At 40.3% G+C, this 23,058-nt stretch overlaps 1 long non-coding RNA gene across 1 annotated transcript in view; it reads left to right on the top strand.

Annotated features, from left to right (window-relative positions):
- Positions 1–23,058, top strand: part of LOC139082468 (uncharacterized) — a 119,700-nt gene that overhangs the window by 46,984 nt on the left and 49,658 nt on the right. The window contains exon 2 of the long non-coding RNA XR_011538498.1: positions 21,073–21,130. This is a non-coding gene — a long non-coding RNA (uncharacterized lncRNA). The remainder of the gene's footprint in view (positions 1–21,072; positions 21,131–23,058) is intronic.

The raw sequence follows: 23,058 nt of genomic DNA, 5'->3' as shown, positions 1-23,058 counted from the left end.
GACATCAGATTCTGCAGCCAGTTGTGGTGTGAAAAAGGCCAAAGAAAGGTGCCTGATATACTTAATTGCTACTTTCTTGCCTGAGTAGAATGCTAGTGATTATTTAAGATCAGCTAACATTTGCCTTTTGTGTATTTCAGTAGTTGCAATAGGTGCTAGAAATACAGGATATGCTAAAATTTTATCAAACATTAACAGAGGCAGCTGTAGCTTAGGAAAGAGCACTTGACCAGGAGTCCACAGCCTAAGATAATAGGTCTAAGTCTGACACTAACATCTGTGTCACCTTGTACATGTTTATTACTAGTTAAATGGAGAAAATGACTCTTGCTCTAACTTATCTCATAAGTTTGCTCTAAGGATCAAATGAATACATCAAGATTCTCAGAAAGGCTTGAAACATAGCACATATAATTAATATAGAAATAGTGAAATATCAATATCATTATATTTTATGCTATGAATATAGAAATAACAGTAAATTACTTCTATCCTTGCATTATAAAATATATTGAATGTAAAAACTTTCAGACAACTGAGATTGAAAAATGTATTTATATGTATTAAATATAAAAGGCAAATGTAGCATATGAATATGTACATAATATAGGAGTTAAATTCTTATATGACTGAAGAAATTGAAGCTTGTTATCCTAAGCCACTAGATGATTCCATAATAAAATCATTTCCCTATGGCTGGCAACAAGCTTTCAAATATGACCTGTAGGAACAGTAGCACAAGACAGCAATGAATTTATGTATGTACTATTTAGATTTAGTGGCACTAAGATGGCAAGAAAACACATTTAATTAGTGGACTGCAATCAGTTCTAAAATTCAGATCACTTTCTCCAAATAAGCTTGTTCTTCAGAGGAATCATGCAAGTACATGTTGACAAATATTGCAAACACTGGGTGAAAGACACCAATCTCAAGATTTTTGTTTCTAAACAAAATTTATTCTTACTAATTATGCTTTTTATGATAACCTAGCAGAGAAGGATTTAAGTACCAACCTGGGTCTTCTATTCTCTTTGTCAATGTTGAAAGTTTATTTCTACTGTAAAACACACCTTTCACATTCTGGGTGTTGCCATATAAACCAAACAAAGAGAACTGCATTCCAATTCCTTCCATTACCACAGACACATACAAGTTACTAACCAGAACCTTCTCCCATTTTTAGCTTGAAGTGTTTTTCAACCTCAAGTATGCTTAGAAACATTCTTAAGCCAAGGCTAATGTGATTATATGTTAGACTTTTATTCTATATAAATTATCTAAGCCAAATGGAGTACAAAATACTGACCCTTGACTGCCAATTGGAAGAGTCCCTAACCCCCAATCATTTACTGAAAGAGATAAATGAGCTAGCTTTGAGTTCTGAAACTACCACTTCTGAGTAAAAAGGGGAAGAAAGCAAAGCTTAATATGCATCTGGGAAAGACACAGTTAATGCAAATGGTAGAGAAACTTGGGGCACTGCTCTAACCTGCTTGTGTTCATTGCCTCCAAGTACAGACACCTGCACAGAGAAACACAAACATACATTTATTAACTCACCCAAATGGACTGGAGTGGCTAAACATTCTAAAATGAGGAAAAGCAAAACCCAATGAATTTTTCCCACATCCTAGACAGTGCATACACATCCACTAACACACACCCTTGACACGCGCAAGACCCAGGAGTCCTTAAGCAATTTTGTAGGCATCAATTACAAATTAATGAAACCTTCTGAGGACAGACACACAAAGACACACAGTTCAAGATATAAGCATTGAAGTAAGGCAGACACCTGATAAAACTAGTCAGAATCTCCAAAACTGAAAAGATTGTATCCTGGACACCAGAGCAGATGATGGATTCAGGGTGAACAGATTTGTAGCCTAGACACCAAAGAAGATGATATGTTTAGAAAGCACAGCAGATTATTTCAAAGGCCATTCTCCCTACCGCTCCAATTCTAAAAATTAAAGTTGAGTGGTTCCAATCCTTTATAAAGTTGTCCTTGCAGTGGAGAAAGCTTTGGTCAACGGTCTTGGTCTTGCTGCTGGCTTCAAGGGCTCTACCCTCAAAAAAGTCCTCAGCATCCTTTATTTTTCCATTCTCTTGGGTAAAGGATGCTCTGTTCACTTCATATGAGCTTAGATTTATGAGATCTGAGAAACAGGAGTTTTGGGAACAAATTGTTCTCCTAGATTTAACATGGCAAGCAGCCAACACAGGGTCTTGGCGTAAGTTAACACATTAGTGCTACAAGGCTGTTTGTTACAGGATCCAATCTGATGCTCCACTGAAAGCAAGAACAAAGCAACAACTAAAGGGGTCTTCCCCTCACTCCTCCCAAAATAGCCCGTTCCTTTCGGAGTCCAGGCTCCTGAATGCACATGAAACTGTGTAGCCTTGATTGGAGGGAGCGGCACTCCCTCCTCAGCTGGAGGCTGCATTCAGAAAGAATGGATTTTTCTCAGCTTCTGATAGTCTGAGACATTGTGCCTGTCACTCAGAGGGTGAGCAAAATGGGGTTCAAAAGAGAGAACAGAGATGGATAAACAGATGCAAGAGAGTGAGAAGAGCATACAGAGTAGGGAGATGGAAGAGAGTGATATCAAATGTTACTCTGGGATGGGCCACTCTCCCTGTGCCTGTAAGAGGCTCCTAGGCTATTTTAACTATAAATATTTATATCCACGGAAGCAAATTCAGAAGGATTTATATCCCAAGGGAGCACAGATCAATAGATCTGAGCAAACCTCATCTCCAGGCTGACCACTTAACACTGTTATCACCGATTAGGGCTGTATGGCCCTCTGGGAGGGTGTTGGTTCTCCTCTTCCTCTGTAGGTCCACCCCATTCTTGGCCCCAAGAGGCAATCAATAACAGGATGCAGAGATCGATACCCAGGACATCTGCTTGGCTGCAGTGGCTCACCTTAGAATCAGAGTTTGGTTAGCTGTCATCTATCCCGCAAACTCCCAATCCTCCTCACAACCCCTCTATCCTCCCAGTTCTGCTGGGGGCATCCGATTTTGATCTGTAGTTCATTAACTGAAATCAGCAGAAATGCTGCTGACTCTTTTGAGTAAGGAAAGAAAGACTTGGTTATCATTTGCCTCACTTTCCAAAAGTGAGGAAACTTACCAGACCTCAAGGTTTGGGTCATTTCCTGGCCCGTGGCATGCTTCCTGCTGCTGAACGTCCAGCCACCAAGTACTGTCGGAGCGGCTGGAGCTGGCTGGGGTTTCCGTTCCAGGTCTGCCTGCGTCTCCCTATGCTTGGTCTGCAGTTGATAGATCCTCTGCTCCTGAAGCATCCAGCTATTGACCCGCCCAGGGAAAGAAAGAAAAAAATGGAAAAAAAAAAATCAATTAATACTAAACAGCTTAACAAAACCCCGCATAGCACAGGCCTGAAGCTTACAGGGAAGGAGTTGGGGTGGTCTCAGTGGCAACAGTGGTTGTGGGGACAGGCTTAGCCAGCTAGAAAAGCTGATGTGCCAGGGACAGGAAGCCAATATGGTAGGCGTGATCACATACATACACACACACACACACACACAAACACACGCGCGCGCGCCAGCTCAGTCTGACATGCCCTAGTCTGGGAGCAAATAGGAGAGTGCAGGTCCATGTTCACTGTGAGCTGGTGGAGGGCAACACATTCACCAAAACAGAAGAAAGGCTGCAACCAAATTCATAGAAGGGGTGGGTATTTTACTATTTCCCGGTTTTTTTGGGGGGGGGGGGTTGGGGGAGGAGTGCAAGGGGAGGAGATATTGTTCTGTTCTGAAAAGGTGATACCATTTACATGTTGCAGGAGAGTCATCCCAGGCATTTCTTCCTGCATCTCTCTATCACACCACCACACGCAGACACACATGAAGCTTTATTAAGGGGGGGCAAGAAAATGGGGGAGCACCATACCTCAGCTGCCAGGCCCTTTCTCTTCTGCAGGAGCTGGCTTTGAATGCTCAGGATTTTTGCATCTCGCTGTTCCAGCTGTAAAGAGTTTACATAGGGAGGGAGCAAGGAAGGATCATGAATGTCAACCAATGAGCAATTAGCATGACAAGACTAAAGTATTGATCCACTAAAGCTCACTGCACTGCTGTAGCCCCAGAGGTAGAGCGGCTCCCCTGTCACTAACTCAGACAGTGCGTTTCAGAAGCCTGTAATGTAGGGCTGGCTACTTTTGTAGCCCTGACCCCCTTCTTGGAGCAGGGGAGGGTGGGCACCCTTATACTGCTCATCTGCAGCTCTTAGGATGGTCTCCATCTGTGGGCAGAAAGCTGCAGAGAAGTGCATAAAGAATGGAAAGATTTTGGCTGTCCTACTTCATTCAATTTTTTTAATGCAGCTCCTTCCCGATGGCACTAGGCAGTTCTCTGTATTGATTGGAGAAGGGTTAGGACGAAATCCTGGCCTGACAGCTGGGGCTGGAACTAGTGTGGTTTACCATTCTGCATGGTCAGCGGCAAAATGCCTTCTGTAGTACCAACTTCTGGCCAATCCAAATACATGCTTCTTGGGCACATTTTACTCATTATAAACACTAAAGGTCAAAATGGGAGGGGGAAATGTTCTATTTCACTAAAGAGGCACCCTCCTGCCTAGGTGTAAGGCTCTATTACCTCAGCAGAGAAAATGATGGAGTCTAAGACTTGGCAGACATAGTGTTTAGATGACACTAGCCAGGTGATGCATTAGCCCTGTAAAGTTCTCCATTCTCCACTGATTGCTTCCCTTGTTACTCTCAACCATACACATACTAACCTTTCTTCATCTTTTCTTCTACTTTTCCCCCTACCCGTTCCTTGCCTTCACAAATTCACTCTTAAATTGCTTTTCCAATTTCTTACCATACCCTTCTTTAAAGATTCACCAGCAGTCCATCCCCTCCATGGAAGCTTCATCTAGTGGTGATAATTTATTCTTGTGTGAGCTTCTACTATGTTCCCAAACTTCTTTATCATGATGAACAATAAAGATAGGGTCTCTATCCTCAAAGAACTTACAGACTAGCTGAATCAGTGAGCACCCATTCACAACAAAACCATCCATCCATCTTTCATCCTCCATCCATCCCCCGTTCATCCATCCATCCATTTGTTGATTCATTCAGTCCTTGCCTATTGAGAACTTCCTATTACCAGTAACTGCTCTTTGCTAAAAATACAGTTGTTTGGCACAGACTTGAGTGCTTGCTAATAACCATTTTTCTCCTCTTCTACCCAGGCACACAGGTAATCTATGTTTTCCAGCTTTTTTGCAATAGGTTCTGGCCAGTGGAATGTGCATGGAGGTGATGCATGCCTGGCCTGGCTCATAAAAACCTCCCGCGTGATACTTTGTCCTCTTTACCTTCCACTGAGACCTTGATAGCAACATATTGAAGACGGTGGTGCAATCTGGGTCTCTGGGATCCAGTTGGAGAAGAGTTGCTTGACCTGCATTGGATGATGGCATGAGGAATAAATTTTTATGGTGTTAAATTACTGAGATTTTAGGGTTTTTTATGTTAATGAAAATGTAGCAGCTAGTTTTACTTGTATTGACTAATAAAAATAGTGAACAAGGATAGACATGGCACCTGCCTCCATAGAGCTTGCAGTCCAGTGGGTGAGAGATATATTAAAGAAATAATTACAAAAATAAACGTAAAAGCGCAACCATGATAAGTATATTAAAAGAGAGCGTATCTGAGCCAATACACACATATATCAGAGGAAACTCGCTAGACACTGTGGTTGCACAATTACGCTGAGATCTGGAAGACAAGCCAACCGGGGGAGCATGAGGGTATTCCAGAAAGAGGGAACAGAACATGCAAATTTGTTGTGGTAAGAAGGAGAGAAGTACATTCTAGAAATCAAAAGAACTCCACTGTGAGTAGGATGCAGAGAATGAGAAGGGATATAGTGCAACATGAAAATGGGGAAGTAGGTAAGGTTCATCCAGGGCCTTGTAGGTTATGGATTTTAGTTTCCATACTAAGATCATTGAGAAATCACTCCACTGTTTTAAGCAAGACGGATAACGAAATCTTATTTGTATTTTGAAAAGTTCTTTCTGGCTGCAGTATGAAGAATGAATTGATAGTTCCATTTCCAGCCATATGATGGACCACATAACCTAAAACCGTTCCACCGAAAACTTTAAAGATATTTCGAATAAAATAGAACACACATTCTTTTAAATAAATGGCTAAGCTTGCAAATACAGAACTCCCCAAGTGCCAGGTACAAAGATGGAACTGAAATAACAGCAGCGAGTCATGGAACGTGTATTTGCCTTGAGGAGCACTGCCAGTCTCAGCGACTGCAGGGTTTGGGTTTAACACTCATATGGAAACAAGGGCCCTTGAAAGTCAGGACGTTGGAGCTGATTTCCTCAAGCGAAACTAGGACTCTTAAAAGGATGGCCTAGGGAAAAACTTCCATCCGCGGTCACAAGGATGCTTGTCTTTTCCTGGCCCATGGTGGGAAAAAGGTCTTCCCTGATAATTTGTGACTATGCCTTACAGGTTTGGGGATTTATATTTACTACCCACAAGTTCAGAAACCTCTAAGCTAAAAAATTAAAGTCAAACTTGGTCTCAGGCTAGTAATATCCATGTGGCATTTGGCAGAAGCAAACTCAAAAATACTCTGGAGGAGGGGCTGGCCCCGTGGCCGAGTGGTTAAGTTCGCGCACTCCGCTGCAGACGGCCCAGTGTTTCATTGGTTCAAATCCTGGGCGCGGCCATGGCACTGCTCATCAAACCACGCTGAGGCAGCGTCCCACATGCCACAGCTAGAAGGACTCACAACTAAGCATATACAACTATGTACCGGGGGACTTTGGGGAGAAAAAGGAAAAAAAAATCTTAAAAAAAAATGCTCTGGAGGGCCACAGCTTCATATAGGTGACCCAGGATTCCTGCAGATAAAATCCTGCTGAAGATGTACCCACACATTACAAAACTAAAAACCATGAGTGAGAGAAGTAGACCAAGAAAACAGCAAATTTAGATCTCTGAGAACTTCAGGTGCTAGAACAGTCCAGTAAGACTGCAAAATAAGTATGCTTAACGTGATTAAAGGCATAAAAGAAGGTATCAACATCATACAAAACAGCAAGGTATGATGAAAAGAAGAGAATGAACTGGGGAGGGATAAGCGTAATACATCAGGACCAAGAATGCATCTCTCTTACCAAATGTGCAGGACTCTTGGTACCTATTAAGATTTAGGAAGCAGTCATTTTTATCTTTTTCTTTTCTCTCCTCATGTTAAATATGTTATTTATCTAGGACAAACCTCCCACTCGCTTTGTTGGTGACATCTAATATATAAGGGCATAATGACTGTCCCAAAGCCAGGAAACACTTTCCATATTTAAAGCTGATGGTCAGCTCATAAGACATTCTCTCTGTTATGATTGTTGAAACGTCTCATAAGGAAAAATATCATCTCAGTGTGATTTCTTTGCTTCTTTGCACTGTTCAGCTCAGTGTCCTCTTTCCAGCTGGGCACAAATTGAGGACACTGGCCTTTTCAGTGGTGGACAAGGAGCCATGATGGGCGGGAGGTAGCAAGCATCAAAGGAAATCTCAAAATAAGAAAGGCTCATTATTTTATCAGAAGCTTTTTTTTCTTGCTACTGTTTCAAAAATTATTCTGAAACTCCACAAAAGAACTAGGAATAAGTAACATAGTAACATCAAGAGGTTGCATGGTTAGACTGAACTGGTGCTCTGGACTAACCAATATTGCTTCACAAATCGCAAGATATTACTTTATTGACCCAGGCTCCAGTTAGAGTAAGGGGTTTTGGTAGTGGAAACACTTAGCTGGAACTAGAGACTCCAAGCTGATGGAATTAGGTCAATTTCATAGCCCTATGTCTTGTGAGACACTGATCACCATCACCTTTTATTGAAGTTCAGCTGTCTGCCAGACCACTTGTCGTTTCATTTTATCATCAGAAAACCCCTGCAAAGTGGGCATTAATATCCCCATTTCTCGGATGACAGATACAGAAAAATGAAATGAGAATGAATGAATCATTTCATTGTCTCATCTTATGTTAGAACCGGGCGTGGGATAAATGCCCTTAACCTTGCTTACCAGGTTTAGCTAGAGGCAAAGCCATTCATAGCCCTGAGAGGAACAAGGGCTGATCACTTCTTTCTTTGTGTGCCTTCAAAGAAGGTTGTGTTCTGAGCAGCCAAAATGAGACAACTGAGTTCAACTCATTTGTCTCTCTTCCAGTAGTGAGTGGAGATTTGCCGCAGTAGGAGAGAGATATCTGAACAACAATCATTTATAGAATTTGGTGTACTAGTGGGGCTGCTTTCAATCAGGGCTGTTTATGCTGAAAAGAGTCAGGTTATCTGAGCCTTTTCTTTCTTCCTTGCTCTAACATCCCATCTATCCACAAGGCTTGCTTGTTGTCCCTTCAGATGTGTCCTTGCATGCCTACACCACTGTCCCAAGACCATCCTGGTCCAAGCTACTATCATATTATCCCCAGAAACCTTCTAATGGTCTTGCCTGCCCCCACTCTTCCACCTTCGGATCAGTTCTCCCCACAGCAGCCAGGACAGTCTTTCACAAATTAAATCAGGTAGTGCTACTCCCTCTCTTAAAGCCCTCCAAGGGCTTCTAATTGCATGTTGACAAAACCCCCACCTCTTTGCCAAATCTGTCCCACTCTACAGGATCCGGCCTTTCACACTTCTCCCCTTGGTTTTCTCTACTGGAGTCACTGGGCCACTTTTGTGATCCAGAAACTCTGCCACCACACCTGTGTGTTGGGCACTCAGTACTCTCTTCGCCTAGAATGCTCTGTCCCCAGATGTTCACATGGTCGCTCCTCCAATCCTTTAGGTGTTGGCTCAAACAGCATCTTCTCAGACACCGCCCACCTCAGAGGCTCCTCCCCATCACCTTACCCTGCTTGATTATCTGGTTTTTAAACACTGAATCGCAATTACCAAGCACAATGCCTGGCACATGGACTTTCAGTAATATTTACAAGAATGAGTAAATGAGTTTCCTATCTTCATTGACACCCATGACCTTCTAAGATGAGGAAATGAGATACTGGATGACTAAGAAAAGTTATTATTAACATCAGCCTTGGAAAGAAAGTCTTTTGCCAATTTTTTCAAGGTAGACAACTTATGTTGGGAAATGAGAAGAAATATTTTTTAAAAATTAGTAGTACTTTTGCCGAGAGCAAAATTAGCCTGATAAAAATAGATTTCTGGGCTAGCAACTATTTGGACTTACTATTTACAAAGTTGTGGTAATAATAACTAAGTATACATTGATATGGTATTTTCTAGTATAAACAGCACTTTTGCACATAGTAACTCATCTTTTTTTATAACAACTTTATGAAGGAGACAGGTATTATTCTCTGCATTTTACAGACAAGAAAATTGCTAAAGGCGTTATAACTAGTGAATATCAGATCACAACGTGGTTTGACAAGCCTGAAAACCCAAAGATCCACCTTAAGAGAATATTTTCATTTATAGCATACTTGCCAAAAGGACAAGCAGGCTACACAGAGGAAAAACCTTTGTTTAGGTGGTGTGTTAAGTTCCTATAGAGTGGTGTGTTTGTTCCCTAGCGCTATTGTGACAAATTACCACAAACTGTTCAAACAACAGAAATCTGTTCTTTCGCAATTCAGGAGGCTAGAAGTCTAAATTCAAGGTGTTGGCAAGGCCACACTCTCTCTGAAGGCTCTAAGGGAAGATCCTTCCTTGCTGCTTCTTAGCTTCTGGTGGCTCCTGGCGGTCCTTGGCATTCCTTGGCTTGTAGCAGCATTGCTCAAATATCTGCCTGTCTTCAGATGACCTTCTTCCCTCTCAGTGTGTGTGCCCTCTCCTCTCCTTATAACGACATCAGTCATTGGGTGTAGGGCCCAGGCTAATAGAGTATGACCTCATCTTAACCTAACTAATCACATCTGCAAAGACTCTATTTCCAAATAAGGTCACATTCTGAGATTCTGGGTTGACATGAATTTTGGAAGGTCACTCTGCAACCCGCTATAGATGCGCTGTATTAAGCTGTAAATGCCTCTTTATCCTGTTCACCTTCAGTTTCTGTACGTTACTTAGAGGAGTGGGGATTCCTATATTTGCTCCTTGCATTTTGTTCTCTTCCATGCCTGTGAGTCACACCCACTGACTCTTATTCTTGTCTCTTCCTCCATCAGGAATCTTTCCTTAACATTCTTCTGCAGATAAATCACACACAAAAGTGCACATTATGAATCCGTGCCATGTACAATACTACTTGGTTTCTATTAGAACCTTTTCTAGGTTATGGATCTTAATGAGGTTCCCAAAGTCAGATAATTAGCAGATTCAGACTAGGAGCACAATGGCTATTAGATCAAAGAGTAAATAGCCAGTGCTTCCAGACTGTAGTAAAGGAAGGCTGGAGGAACAGTTCATTAATAACTGTAACAAATCGTAGAGTTACTATCAACAGTTATATAACTAGGATTGTTTCAATACAGGATTTGAGGTTTACAGTATTTATGGTGTTCTTTCTCATACTAAAGGAAAGTAAGCTTAAAAGACAACATCGTATTTTAGCTTCTCTTAGTACTTGTCCATTTTGAGCCCATAAGCCCTATTTCAAGTGAATGTTTGCATAGTGTCTATCACCACTGTCTTTATATAGTAGCATCTCATGTTCATAGATATTGTGGTATTTAAAGATCTCTCCTGCCATCTATTTCATTTTCCTGCCCCGGTTATCAAGGAGGACTCATACCTACATGGACCATTTATGTTTTCTTTGCTTGCAGCTTGAACTAACTCACTGTTTCACTGAATACGGTTAAAGTTAGTTCCTACTGATAGCAAGAGACTCTATTGTTACAGGTTTTTCTTTTACCTACTAAAGGAAGGTTTCTGGATCTCAGGCCTTAAAATCCTGTCTTGATTTCTTCTTGAAGGGAAAATTAGAAAGAAAACACTATGAAATTATGCCTTGTACATAGTAGGAATTCAATCAACATTGATTTCACTTGGAAATTCAAAGCAAAATTTTGATTCAAGTTGTACTGGAGAAATAAATACAAATGACATTCACTCAGTGAGGGAAAAATGGTCTTGAGACAACACCTGACAATGCACCAAATGCACCAAAATGAATGCCAGATGAACTAAAAATGTACAAATAAAACCACAAAATTTCTGGAAGATACAATGAGAGAATTATTAAAAATAATATTGAAGTGAGAGCAGTCCTTTCTAAACATGACACAAAGTCTGGACGTCATAAGACAAGGATTCATAACTTCATCATAATAAAAATAAAACAAATTTATGTATGGCAAAAATCATTATAATGAAAGTAAAAAGAGAGATGACAGACTAGAAAATTGTATAATTCATATCACAAATTGCTAATTTCTATAATATATAAAAAGCTCCCATAAATCAACGTATAAACGTCCAATAACCTAATGGAAAACAGCAAATACTTCAAAGGAAAAGAAATAAAATGACTTTTAAATATATGAAAACAAGCAATCTCACTCAAAGTAAGAGAAATGCAAATTAAATCCTCACTGAGATACCATTTTATACTTAATATATTGGCAAAACTCCGAAATCATTGATTATACTATGTACTGGTGAATATGTGGCAAAACAAGTTTTTTCACACGTTGCTGGTGGGAGTGGAAATGGGCATAATTTCTATGGGATGCAATTTTCCCAAATCCCTTAAAATTCCATTCACATACCCTTTGACCTAGCAAGTCCAGTTCTGTGAATTTATCCTACAGATATACCCACACACATGTGAAATGGCACATGTTAAATGCTATGCATTGTAGTTTTGTAATAGTGAAAGATTAGAAGCCACTTAAATGTCTATCAGTAGGAGACTGGTTAAATAAATAATGGTTATCCAACAGTGAGATATCATGAAGCTGTAGAAATGACTGAGAACTCTCCTACACAGAAATTCCTTCTCCGTAACTGTTGCAGGAAAATGAAATAGATGACAGGAGAGGTCCAGAAAAACCATAAATATCTATAAAAATGATATACTATTTTTTTAAAAGCACAGAGCAGGATGTACAGCATGCTATTTGTGTAAAAATGGGGAGGGGATTGTATGGATATATGTATTTGCTTGTATATGCATAAAATATCTCTAAAAGGACACGTAAAAACTGGAAAATGTGGATGGCCATTGGGCAAGGGACTGGATAGGTGGGAGAGACAGAGAAAGAATTTTCACTGTGTACCTTTTGAAGTCTAAGAATGTATTCCCTATTTAATAAGATAATTAATTAATTCAAAATATGTCTCACAGATAGACAAACCCATAACCACACACAAATCAAATTTCATTTGCTACCAAAACTTAGACCTAGAAATATAAGTAAATCCCTAGCATGCTGGGTTCTTGACAACACCACGAAACTACTGGGCCTTGAGAGTTAACGATACACGTTGTTATAATTATGGTAAGTGGAACTCATGAGCCAAAAATGTCTGTCTTCTGAATTCCTAGCACTTACTATGCACATTTTTGAAGGAAAAAATAAAAAAAGGAAGGATAAACTAAAGGTTAAACAGCAAATGGCCTTTGTGGATAATCCCAACTATTAATAAAGTAAAAATAAACATGGTTGTTATATCCAGTAAGTCTGGAGACTTGGTTTCACTACCCGGCTGTGAGCTTGGTAAAGTCATGTAAACTGGGAGAGGTGGTGGCCGCATTAGTAAATAGGGAACATGGACTATATAATTTCTAACGCTCCTTCCAGTTGCAGTTCTTCTTGAAGTACCATAATTGCAACATTCTTTACCAGAGTGTATGATCAAGCTCTTTACTATGGGGTTATGTCTAAGTCTCCAGCTTCCCAGACCTGGGAAGACTCCAGAGAGTTCTCCCGCATCTCAGTCTGACCCTTTTCCTCTTTGCCTTAAAATACACAAAAGTCTTCCTGTTATCCAGAAAATCTTCTCTTGAGCCAACAGTTCATCTAGCCATCCTCCTATTTCTCTCTTCCCTTTACCTGTCAAATTTCTTAAATGTGGGGTTTATACCTACTTCTCCCATGATTTAAAGTGCCTGACACTTCTGTCTGTCTCTCTGTCTATCTTATTCAGGTGAAATTCACATTACATAAAATTCACCATTTTCACTCCAGCAGAGTAGGCCCTTACTAAACACTCGTGAAATAAAGAAAGAAAGAAATGTGTGAATATCACTCTGTTCTCTTGTTGGCCTCCATGTTCCAGCCTTTGTTCTGCACCTGGAATATGCCAACTCAATCCTTTCTCAGGCCTTTGCGCTTGCTGGTTTTTCTACTTGGGATGTTCATCCTCCATATCTTTGCATGGCTGCCTCCTTCTCATCGTTCAGGTCCTCCTGACCACTCTAGCTAACAGAGACCCACGGAACCCCAGTCGCTTTCACATTATTCCAATTTATTTTCTTCTTTGAACTTATCCTTTCCTGAAATTATCTTATGTGCTTATTTTCTTAAATTCTCTCCTAAACTTTAGCTCCTGTTTATATCATTTGCTGCTATATCACCTGGGTCATCCTAGGTGACTGATAAATATTTGCTGACTGATGAATAATTGCATTAGAGTTGTGTCAAATGCTGAAATTATGGTATACACAAGGCACAATGTTGGCTCCAAGGAGGGAGAGATCCAGGAGGGGTTCTGTTTGAATAACTTGACATGTTTGAGTGCCTGGTTTCTAGTTTTCTACCTCTGTGTCCACCTTCACAACTTCCACAAACATCTCTATGCTTCAAATACACCTGTGTCCCATGCATACTCCTTTATTTCCAACTACCTACTGGACATTTCCAACTTATTCCCCAGCCCCAACTGAGCCCCTTTCTGAATTTTTTTCTGCATATTTAGGATTTTGACTGCTCTGTCCTCATCATCTGTGACATCCAACCCATCAAAACATCAGTTCTTCAATGCTTCTAGTCTTCCACTCCCTAAGAGAACCAATTGATTTTGCTGGATTCCAAATATATCAGAGTTAGCATATTGTGATCCCCAACAAATATGGCCTCTCTCTCACCATTGCCTATCCAAATTTTCCTAATACCTGTATGAGGGCTTTATTGGCCATTCCAGTCCACATTAATTTGTCCCTCACCTGACCTCCTGAAGCCCATAATATCTGTACCCCTCATTTTGGTACTTAACAAATATGATCTTGTTTAAATGGAAATCTTTCACTGATTTATTCCAAAAGAACAGAAAATTCTTGAAGTGTAGGCTCTTTAAAAATTTTTAAATAATATCCACAGCCTTGCACACAGAGCTATATGCACATAGTAGACACATAAGTACTATCTTAATGAATAAATAAATATGGATACTGAGAAACAATGAAAAAATTCCTCATGGGCTAGGAACACATTTCCAGAGAAGCTAAAAGTAGAGATGATTTGTATCTTTGCTTCCTATACATCTTTCTTGGAATAGTTCTCAACTCTGGCTGCACATTAGCATCACATGGGAAACTTTACCAATGCCAGGGCTCCACTAGTTAGAGATTCTGACTTAGCTGGTCTGGTTTGGAGCATCAGTGTTGTGTAAAAATTCCATATGAAATTCCAATGTATAGAACCACTAGGCAAGACTTTCAGAATCTATCATGTTTTATAAATTCCTAATTATATATTTTCGCTGATGCTTTTATTTTTTCTTGAATTCATGGGTTTTATATATGACAAATTTAGGTGTTTTGTCATCACTATATGGCTTACACGGTACAGCAGGAGTACAACTGAAATGGGAACTTTCCATTTAGAATAATCTCAATATGGGGTGTTTGGGAAAAACAGGGCCAGATAATCCATTGATAATACGAAACAACAGAGAAGTGATGGCAGACACCATTCGTTGGCCATTCAACGACCATTACAGCTCTTCTTCCTTGCTAACAAAGTCCAGATTCTGTTCAGTGGCAATGTGCCCATCCTCAGGGGATGGATCATGATTGGCCTAAGCCTATTTGGCAATCCCATTCTCTTTTGTTTGGGACTTACCTTCCCAGCCTCTGAAGCTAAGGTGGCCATAAGACAGAGTCACAGCCAATGATATTTATAGGTAAGTCTACTAAGGGGCTGCTGGGAAATAGATGGCTTTCTAAAAAAGAAATTTGGCTCATATGTGCCACCTATTCTCATTTCCTTTCCTGACTGGATACTTTATCAGTCACTGGCATAAAGTAACAAGACAGGGGCAAAAGCCAACATACTGACGATGCAGAACAGAATGACAAAAAGGTTTGAGTTTGTACTAATATTGTTGCATCTTTGGAACTATCTACCTCCTGACATCGTCTTAGTATATGAGATTAAATGTCTTCATTACATACTCAACTAATAGAAGTTGAGTTTTCTGTTATTTGCTCCAAATGCATTCCCCACTGTCTTCATGCACTTGGGGGCCATAACAAAATCGTAGACTGGTAACTTTGAACAACAGAAATTTATTTTCTCACAGTTCTAGGGGGTAGAAGTCCCAGATCAAAGTCCAGCAGGGCCTGTTTCTGGTGAGGACTCTCTTCCCGGCTTTCAGATGGCTGCCTTCTCACTGTATCCTCACATGGTCTTTCCTCTGTGTGTGTGGAGCCAGAGAGAACAAGTTCTCTTCTGTCTCTCCTTATAAGGGCACAAATCTCATCATGAGGATGCCATCCTCATGACCTCATCTAACCCCAATTACCTCCCAAAGGTCCCATCTCCAAATACCATCACTTTGGGGGTTAGGATTTCAATTTATGAATTTAGGGGAAGGGACACAAATATTCAGTCCATATACCACAGATAGAAAATAGAAAATTCCTCTGTTCATATATAGAAATATCTTTAGTCTATGAATATGCTCAAGGTAAAAGAAAAGCATTGTTTATGTTTTTAATGGCATTTTTCAGGGTTTGGCGAAAATCATGGAATTACCACAGAGATTGCACAGCACATAAAAATGTGGCAAAAATACAAAGTGTACCCCAAAACCCCCAAAACAGGAATCATTTGTGCGCATTCACTAAATATTCATTGAATGCCTATTATGTGTGCTGCACATTTTGAGGATTTAAAGTGGAAGTTTCAGTGTTCCAGACTTGTACAATCTATAAGGAGAGATAAGAGATATATAAATGACTAATGAAGAAAAAGTATAATCCTCACCCTCTAGAAATACAAAGTGCTACAGAAGTTCAGTGTTGGGAGAGAGAACTTCACGGAAGAGGTGAGATTTGACATGTCCCTTAGATTAGCAGGAGGATCTCTATAGAAACCAGATGTGAACTTCCAAAGGGAGACAAATAAGTGCATTTTCTTATCTGCTTTGGGCTGCCTTCTCTCAGAACAGATTCTCCTGCTGAAAACGGACAGCTGATCAACTTAGTCATGAACTTGGGCAAAGTTTTAACCCTGCTCTTGCTGATGAAGAGGAGTTAAAATTGCCTGGAGGAAATATTTCACTTTTATCCAGGGTATTAACATTTTTGGGCCAATATAATATTATTTAGGAACTTGGCAAAGTAATTAACCCACAGCTTGTGTTAAAATACTTATAAAACATAAAATCCTATTTAATTGTCATAAGATCCATCATTAGCACCCTTAACTATTGGAGACATTGACACTTCAGCCTTTAATGAACTGTTGGGAAAACTGCTGGAATTATGAAGGCCAATAAATCATCTGGCCCCTAAATAGAGCTAATGAAAATTTATGCCAATATAGATTATATAATCTCTTCCAAACTTTCATTCATCTCTACCACGTACACTTCAACCAGTCAGCTCTAACATTTGCAGAACCTGGAGTGAGAGCTTAAATGGAGGTCTACATACCATATGTCTAAATATTTTAAAGTTACATACTAAATGGTTGCATAAAACATGCTCTATCTTCCTACTTTGACAAATGAATAGCTTCATAACACCCTAGAAGGCCAATGTCTAGTGAGAAGTGCTTGGACTTTAGACCATGGCTGGGTGGGGAGTTAGCTTACAGCCCCAAGACTCCAACCCATTTCCCTTCTCTTTCCACCTTGGCTTTGTCTCTGACTATGAATAAGTCCATGCAGAAATCTGTGAACGTTCTGCTTGCACGTCCAACATGCATTCCCCGCTCCTGTAGGCAGTCACCTTTGGGACACCCCTTGGGCCTAGCGGTGCTGACCAAAATGGATGCCTTAGGGAAGGGTCTTGTACAGTTCTTGGAAGCGTACTTGAAATTCCAGAGTCCTGAGTAGTAGAGTGTGGTCTAGTGGTGGGGAAGGCTGGTAAGTGGTGAGTGGATACCCTCCCTTGATCTCATGGACTCCTCAAGCAATGGAAAGGGATGAGACACAGCCACAGTGGGGCCAGAACAGAGCCCTTTAAGTTGCTGCACCTCTTGATTCCTTCCTCTGCTGCTTGTCAGCAGTGAAAACTTGTGCAAATTCTTTAAACTATATGAGCCTCAGTTTCCTGATCTGAATAAGGGGTCTAAAGCTGATGCTACTGCTATTACACATGATTGTTGAAAGGTCTAAATAAATTCAACAAGGTATGTGAGTGTGCTTTGCAAAGGTGCTATATACTAGTAATGCATTGTTATTATGCCAGGGTTTTTTTGTTTATTTGTTCATTTTCCATTGTACCATGTACGAATCAAAGGGCAAAGCATCTGCCTGATGTGCACATGCTCTCATTAACATGTAAACAAAAAAGCAAATACGGAGAGCTGATGACAAAGGAGGCACAGGTTATTAAACATCCTTTAGATTTTATTTTTCCTAAACCTGCTGCCTGATTCCTCCGGGTCCAGATTGATTTCTTTAAGACCCTGAATTTGTGGACATGTGCTAATTTGCATGGCTGATCTAGGTCCCAAGAATGATGCTGGGTAAGGGGGCACATTACTCTTCAGCTGTAAGGCAGGGTAACTCCTGCATTAAGCTGGAAGCAGACTGATATCTCATCGGTTCAGCCGGCAGAGAATATGCAGTGTACCTTTGTGGCAAAAGCATGCGACTGAACGAGCGGGGTGTGCCGGGGAATGAATTACACCGTGAGCTTCTGCATCCATAAAAATGAGGCCACTCCAGGGTCAGGCGGGTGGGTGATGTGTCACAGAGGCAGGTTAAACTGATTCGACCCTGCGGCTGGCTGATTTGAAGCTGACAAAAGGGGCTGTGCCATGGCTCTGGGCTCAGAATGATCTTACTGTTGTCTCTGGCCATTTTGAACCAAGAAAGTCTCTGGATTTTTCTTTCTTAGGATTGTATTTTCTTTCTTCTTCTTCTTCTTCTTTTTTTTTTTAAAAAAAAAAAAAACATTATTCCTATTTACACAGAAATCCAAATCAGTTTTATTCTCGGGGTAGGGATTTTGGTACGTTTGGGGCAAAATCACCATAATCTTTATCCCCTTTTAGCATTTGCTAAATAGAACAAATTTTGCTATTTCTGTTTTTTTGCTTTTCAAAAGCAATTACTTCCCTGTCATTTCTAGACATTCAGGCAGAAGAGTCTGCCTTGATTACCCATCCTTCCACTCCCCTCCCCCTTGCAAGTCCTCTGGCTCCTGCATTGCTAGGGAAGGATTCAATTAAATGAAGTGTCAATGGAGCTACAATGGTTTCAGGTCAGAGATGTCAGTAAAAAGCCGCAGAACTGCGCTGCCCCTGTGTATGTAAATGTATATATTTATACCAAGGATGTCAACTTTCAGGATTATCCTCCTCTGCTCTTCCCTGATCAAAGATGATTGCTGAGGCAATTACTGCAAAGGAAAAGAAAATCAGAATCTCCCCTTCATCCTAGTGCTGTCGGAGTTTAATTGCCTGGAATAATGGAGCAGGAGTCCCTTTCCTTTGCACACAGCCACACTTAGACACACACAAACTTTCACACATGGCTGTGCTAGGACACAAACACACATAATGGCAATGCAGGAAAACATTCACAGGTCCGTTAGTCCTGATGCATGTGCATGTACACAGAGCTGCCTGTGACACAAAGAAAAACACTGCATTCTCTGTTTAACTCAATAAAAGCAATGCATAGTGTGTGACCTATATTAAAAACTCTGTTTTTGTCTTCCTTTGTAAAAGACAACAGTTTTTATCTCCTTACCATAAGAGATAGCTAAAATTAAATTTAAAAAAAAAGGACAGGGAGAAGTCAAAGCAACAAAATCTACTAATTCTTCAAATTGTTTTTCTTCACTTAATTCTTCAGTACACACAGTCACAGAAGCGTTAGGTCTCTGCACAAACACTTCACACGTTAGAATCCCTCTTAGCTCCGTTTTGCTTTGTATAGGCAGTTACAAGGACAAGCTGAGTATTCGACGCTATTCATTGTGTTCTAGGCTATGCTGCTTTTGTTCTCATACGACATGAAGAGGGATTCTAACTTGCATCAACAAATATAAGGAGCGACATTCAGAGGTAGAGAATTCGAGCTTTCTCTCTGTTTAGCTCCCTTTGTGGAGACATCAGAGTGTGTGCAGCTTCGGGCTGGGGCGAGTCCCTGGTCACGCGTAGCACCCAGGCTCTAGAGCATCCACGTGGCAGATTTAGGCTTTCATTTCAGGATCCCGAGGGCTGTCAGATTTTAAATATTATTATTTGGCCTAATTGCTTCCCCCTTTGAAGGCAAGAGAGTAAAGACAGGGTAAAAATACCCTCACAAACCGTCATCACAACAAAGACACACTGCAGACACCTGGCTTTGTGCTACAACCACTAGAAATTTTCCTTTTTCTTTTTGTGGATTAAGTAGTTAAGACTGTGTGTGTGAAGCACATGTCTATCCTTTCTAGGACAGTTAAGAATAAACAGAGCTTTTCAGAAAAAGGAATTTAGATAGCTTTTGCACTGTTGTGATTGTTGAAATTAAAAAAAAAATTCTGAAAATTTCAGAAAATGGTGGTGGTAGACAACCAAGAACAAACCAAAAAAGATTCCAAAGCACCTTATTTTAGAGGTTTGGAGATAAATGTGGCTATATGGAAGGCCTCGCAAAAATGCCAAAACATTACAACTGAACCCCTAATGATGACTCTCATGTTTTTCGTTTGTTTTGCTTGTTCTGGTATTTAACCAGACTCTGGGTTTGGATTTAGTATTTCTGACTCCCTTCTCTAATGGCTCTCAGTGCCTCTTTACAAACATCTGTATCTCCAGCTGCAGCCTCCCTGCTGTACGGATACTGATGAGTTTGGACTCTGCTCAGCCTTGAATGTTCAGTCTAACTAGGGAGGCAGAAACATAAACAGATAATTATAATACAGGATAAAGGCCATGATAAAGGTGGTAGGAGAATATCCAAGAGGGGCACAAAACCTATCTGAGAGGGGAGGAAGTGACATAGGATCCTGTTCTGGAGGAGATGATTCCTAGGCCAGAATTTGCCAACAGGATATCAGTTACAGTGCCCAAAGCAGCCAAAGTCACCTTACATTTGAAATTACTTTTTCAAGTGATTTGATCTTCCTAACCCTTATTCAGTGGGAAGTCCGATGCCTTTCTCCAGACTTTTGTAAATTCCTGGATTCAAGTGGCTTAAAGGCCAGCTTCTACTGTACATTTGATGTCATTGGCATTGAACTTCCTCTGGCCTGTCCCTTCCCTCTAGTCTGTACCAATCCTGGTGTGGTACTTGGTACTACATAAGTACTTGGCACTTAGTTTGTATTAACCACCCACACCCACAGGAGGTTTGTGTGAACACCTCAAATTTGGGGGGCATAGAGATTTTATATCACTATATTCTTGGTCCTTTCTCAGTTTTCCAGCTCTCTGCCTTTCTTTTCTGCAGCCCCTTCTCTCAGACTCTTCCCTCAGCAACTCAGCTGTGCTCATTTCATTATAGAAAGAAGTAGAGTTCTCTACCTGCTCCACTACTAAAGCCTGCCTCTGCATACCCAATGTGCATATCCAGTGTCCTTTAGAAATGTACTTATGTATGCACATATACACGCACACACACGAACACCTAGCAGGGGCTTTGAAATTTTACTAATTTCTTTCTTTTTCCTCTACTTGTCACTGCAGAGATGGATTTCCTCATGCCAAGGATTATGGAATCTCTCCTCATCACCTCTCCACCAAGGTAGGGTCATTCCACAAATAGTTATTACACATCAACTGTGTGCCTGGCTGTTTTATAGGCACTGGGGACACAGTGGGAAACAGAGTCCTTCCCCGCCAGAGTCAGCATTAGTTTCTAACACCATTTCCTCCTGTTTTTCCAGGAAGTGAAATGTATTTAATAAAAGTTTGCTGAACGAGAGCTCTCACCCAACCTTTTCCTGGTGCCTTATTTCTCCTTCTCCACTTCACCAACCCTACGCTCCAGTCTACTGTCAACTCCCCAATGTCACCAGCCCATTCCTGCTGCTAGAACTTTACCAGGGGTATTTTCAAAGCTAACATTTACTGTCCTCTTTTCACCAGCTTTGCAAAGTGCTTTATATTCATTTTTTTTATATAATCCTCACACAAACACAATGAGGTAAATAATATTATTTTCGTTTTATGGATGAACAAACAGGAGCTTAAAGCAGTTACATTTTCTTGCCCAATAGCTGGTCTCTACCTGTTAAAATCCTACCCAGCTTTCATATCTAATCCTGAATCACATGATCGCTTCCACTTTTGAAATTCCACCTCATTGTTTTTCAGCTCTGACTAGACTAATTTACTATTTGTATTAAAGATATTTTTCTGGCTATTAGACTCTAAGCTCCTTAAGGGTAAGGAGTGGGTACAGCTCATAAATGGATCCATTCTATTGCTTGCATAAGGAGACATCAGTAAATATCTTTGAATTAATTTGAATTAAATAATTATAGCAAATGGCTTAACTCAAAAAGGAGCTGAAGGTCACTTGAATTATCTGTATCTACGAGAAAGTTCAGAGTACTGTCCTGGATAGAGCCAGAATTTGGAAAGAATTTGGAATATTATATAACTGTATGGTGTGAATCATGGCCCTGAGTTATTTGAGGCTAATCTGCACTATTGTAGGAATAAAATAATACTGCAGAAGTTAAAAAGCTAAAAACAAAAATTAAGCCAATTTCAGAATCACTAAATATTGAGATGGCTTACAGCTGCTACTGTAAACAACTTAATTAAGTTTTCAATACAGATAAATTTTGTACAACTGCGTAAGTCAGAATAGAGATGCAACTGGAAAACAGACCCTGTGCCAAGTGCTCAAGGTCTATAGTTAGACAGTGGTTGTGCGTGTGTCTAGTTTTCTTCTCTCTGTCCCCTGACAGTGAGGTTGTGACAAAATGTTTTCTCAAGGGTCACTAAGAACTCGCATAGAATTCCACTCTAGGCAAAGGCTGGAAGGAACTACAGGTGTCTGGTCTCTCTCTTTTGGTAAAGCTAAAGTCTATATCTCCTTCACACCACATAATCAATACTTATTTTATGTCACTATAGATATACAGGTAGAAATAGATAAATATTAATTCCTAACATAGGCGATGATATGAGGAAATAAAAGTAAAGCAAGAAAAGGCAGAGTTGACTACTGGAATAGAGAGTGTTAAAAGAAAGTGGTAGAATGTGGACAACAGGACTCAAAAAGATAATATAGTTCATTTTTACTGAGGCTATTACTCATTTTTTAAATAATGGCTATGCCTCATTGATTTTCCCTGGTCATTGAGTCACCTATTTTCTGGCTGGTGCTTTGATTCCTTTTTTTAAAAACATTTCTTTAGCTGCTTTGAAACTTTGTAATTTTGTGTTATGTGTTGCACTAATCAAATGCCAGATTGAGCAATGTTTTCATTATGATGATGTGGTTAAAACAGTCTCATAAAAATGATTTTGTATAGAGTCAGGAAAAAAAGCTTCTATGCAACATTTCTCAACCATGTAGATGATGGCCTCCATGAGCGCTACTCAAGGCTTTCTGGCAACCGTTTTCAAGTTGTCTTAACCTCAGTGTGCAGGATATTTTCCATTTGCCCCTCTAGATCTACTCTGCGTCCTTCCACTCTGCCATCTTGCTCTGTTAAG

This window comes from Equus przewalskii, chromosome 3, assembly GCF_037783145.1.
Source record: "Equus przewalskii isolate Varuska chromosome 3, EquPr2, whole genome shotgun sequence".
NCBI lineage: Eukaryota > Metazoa > Chordata > Mammalia > Perissodactyla > Equidae > Equus > Equus przewalskii.
Note: the sequence above shows the minus strand (reverse complement) of the source record. Positions and strands in the feature narration are given on the sequence as shown.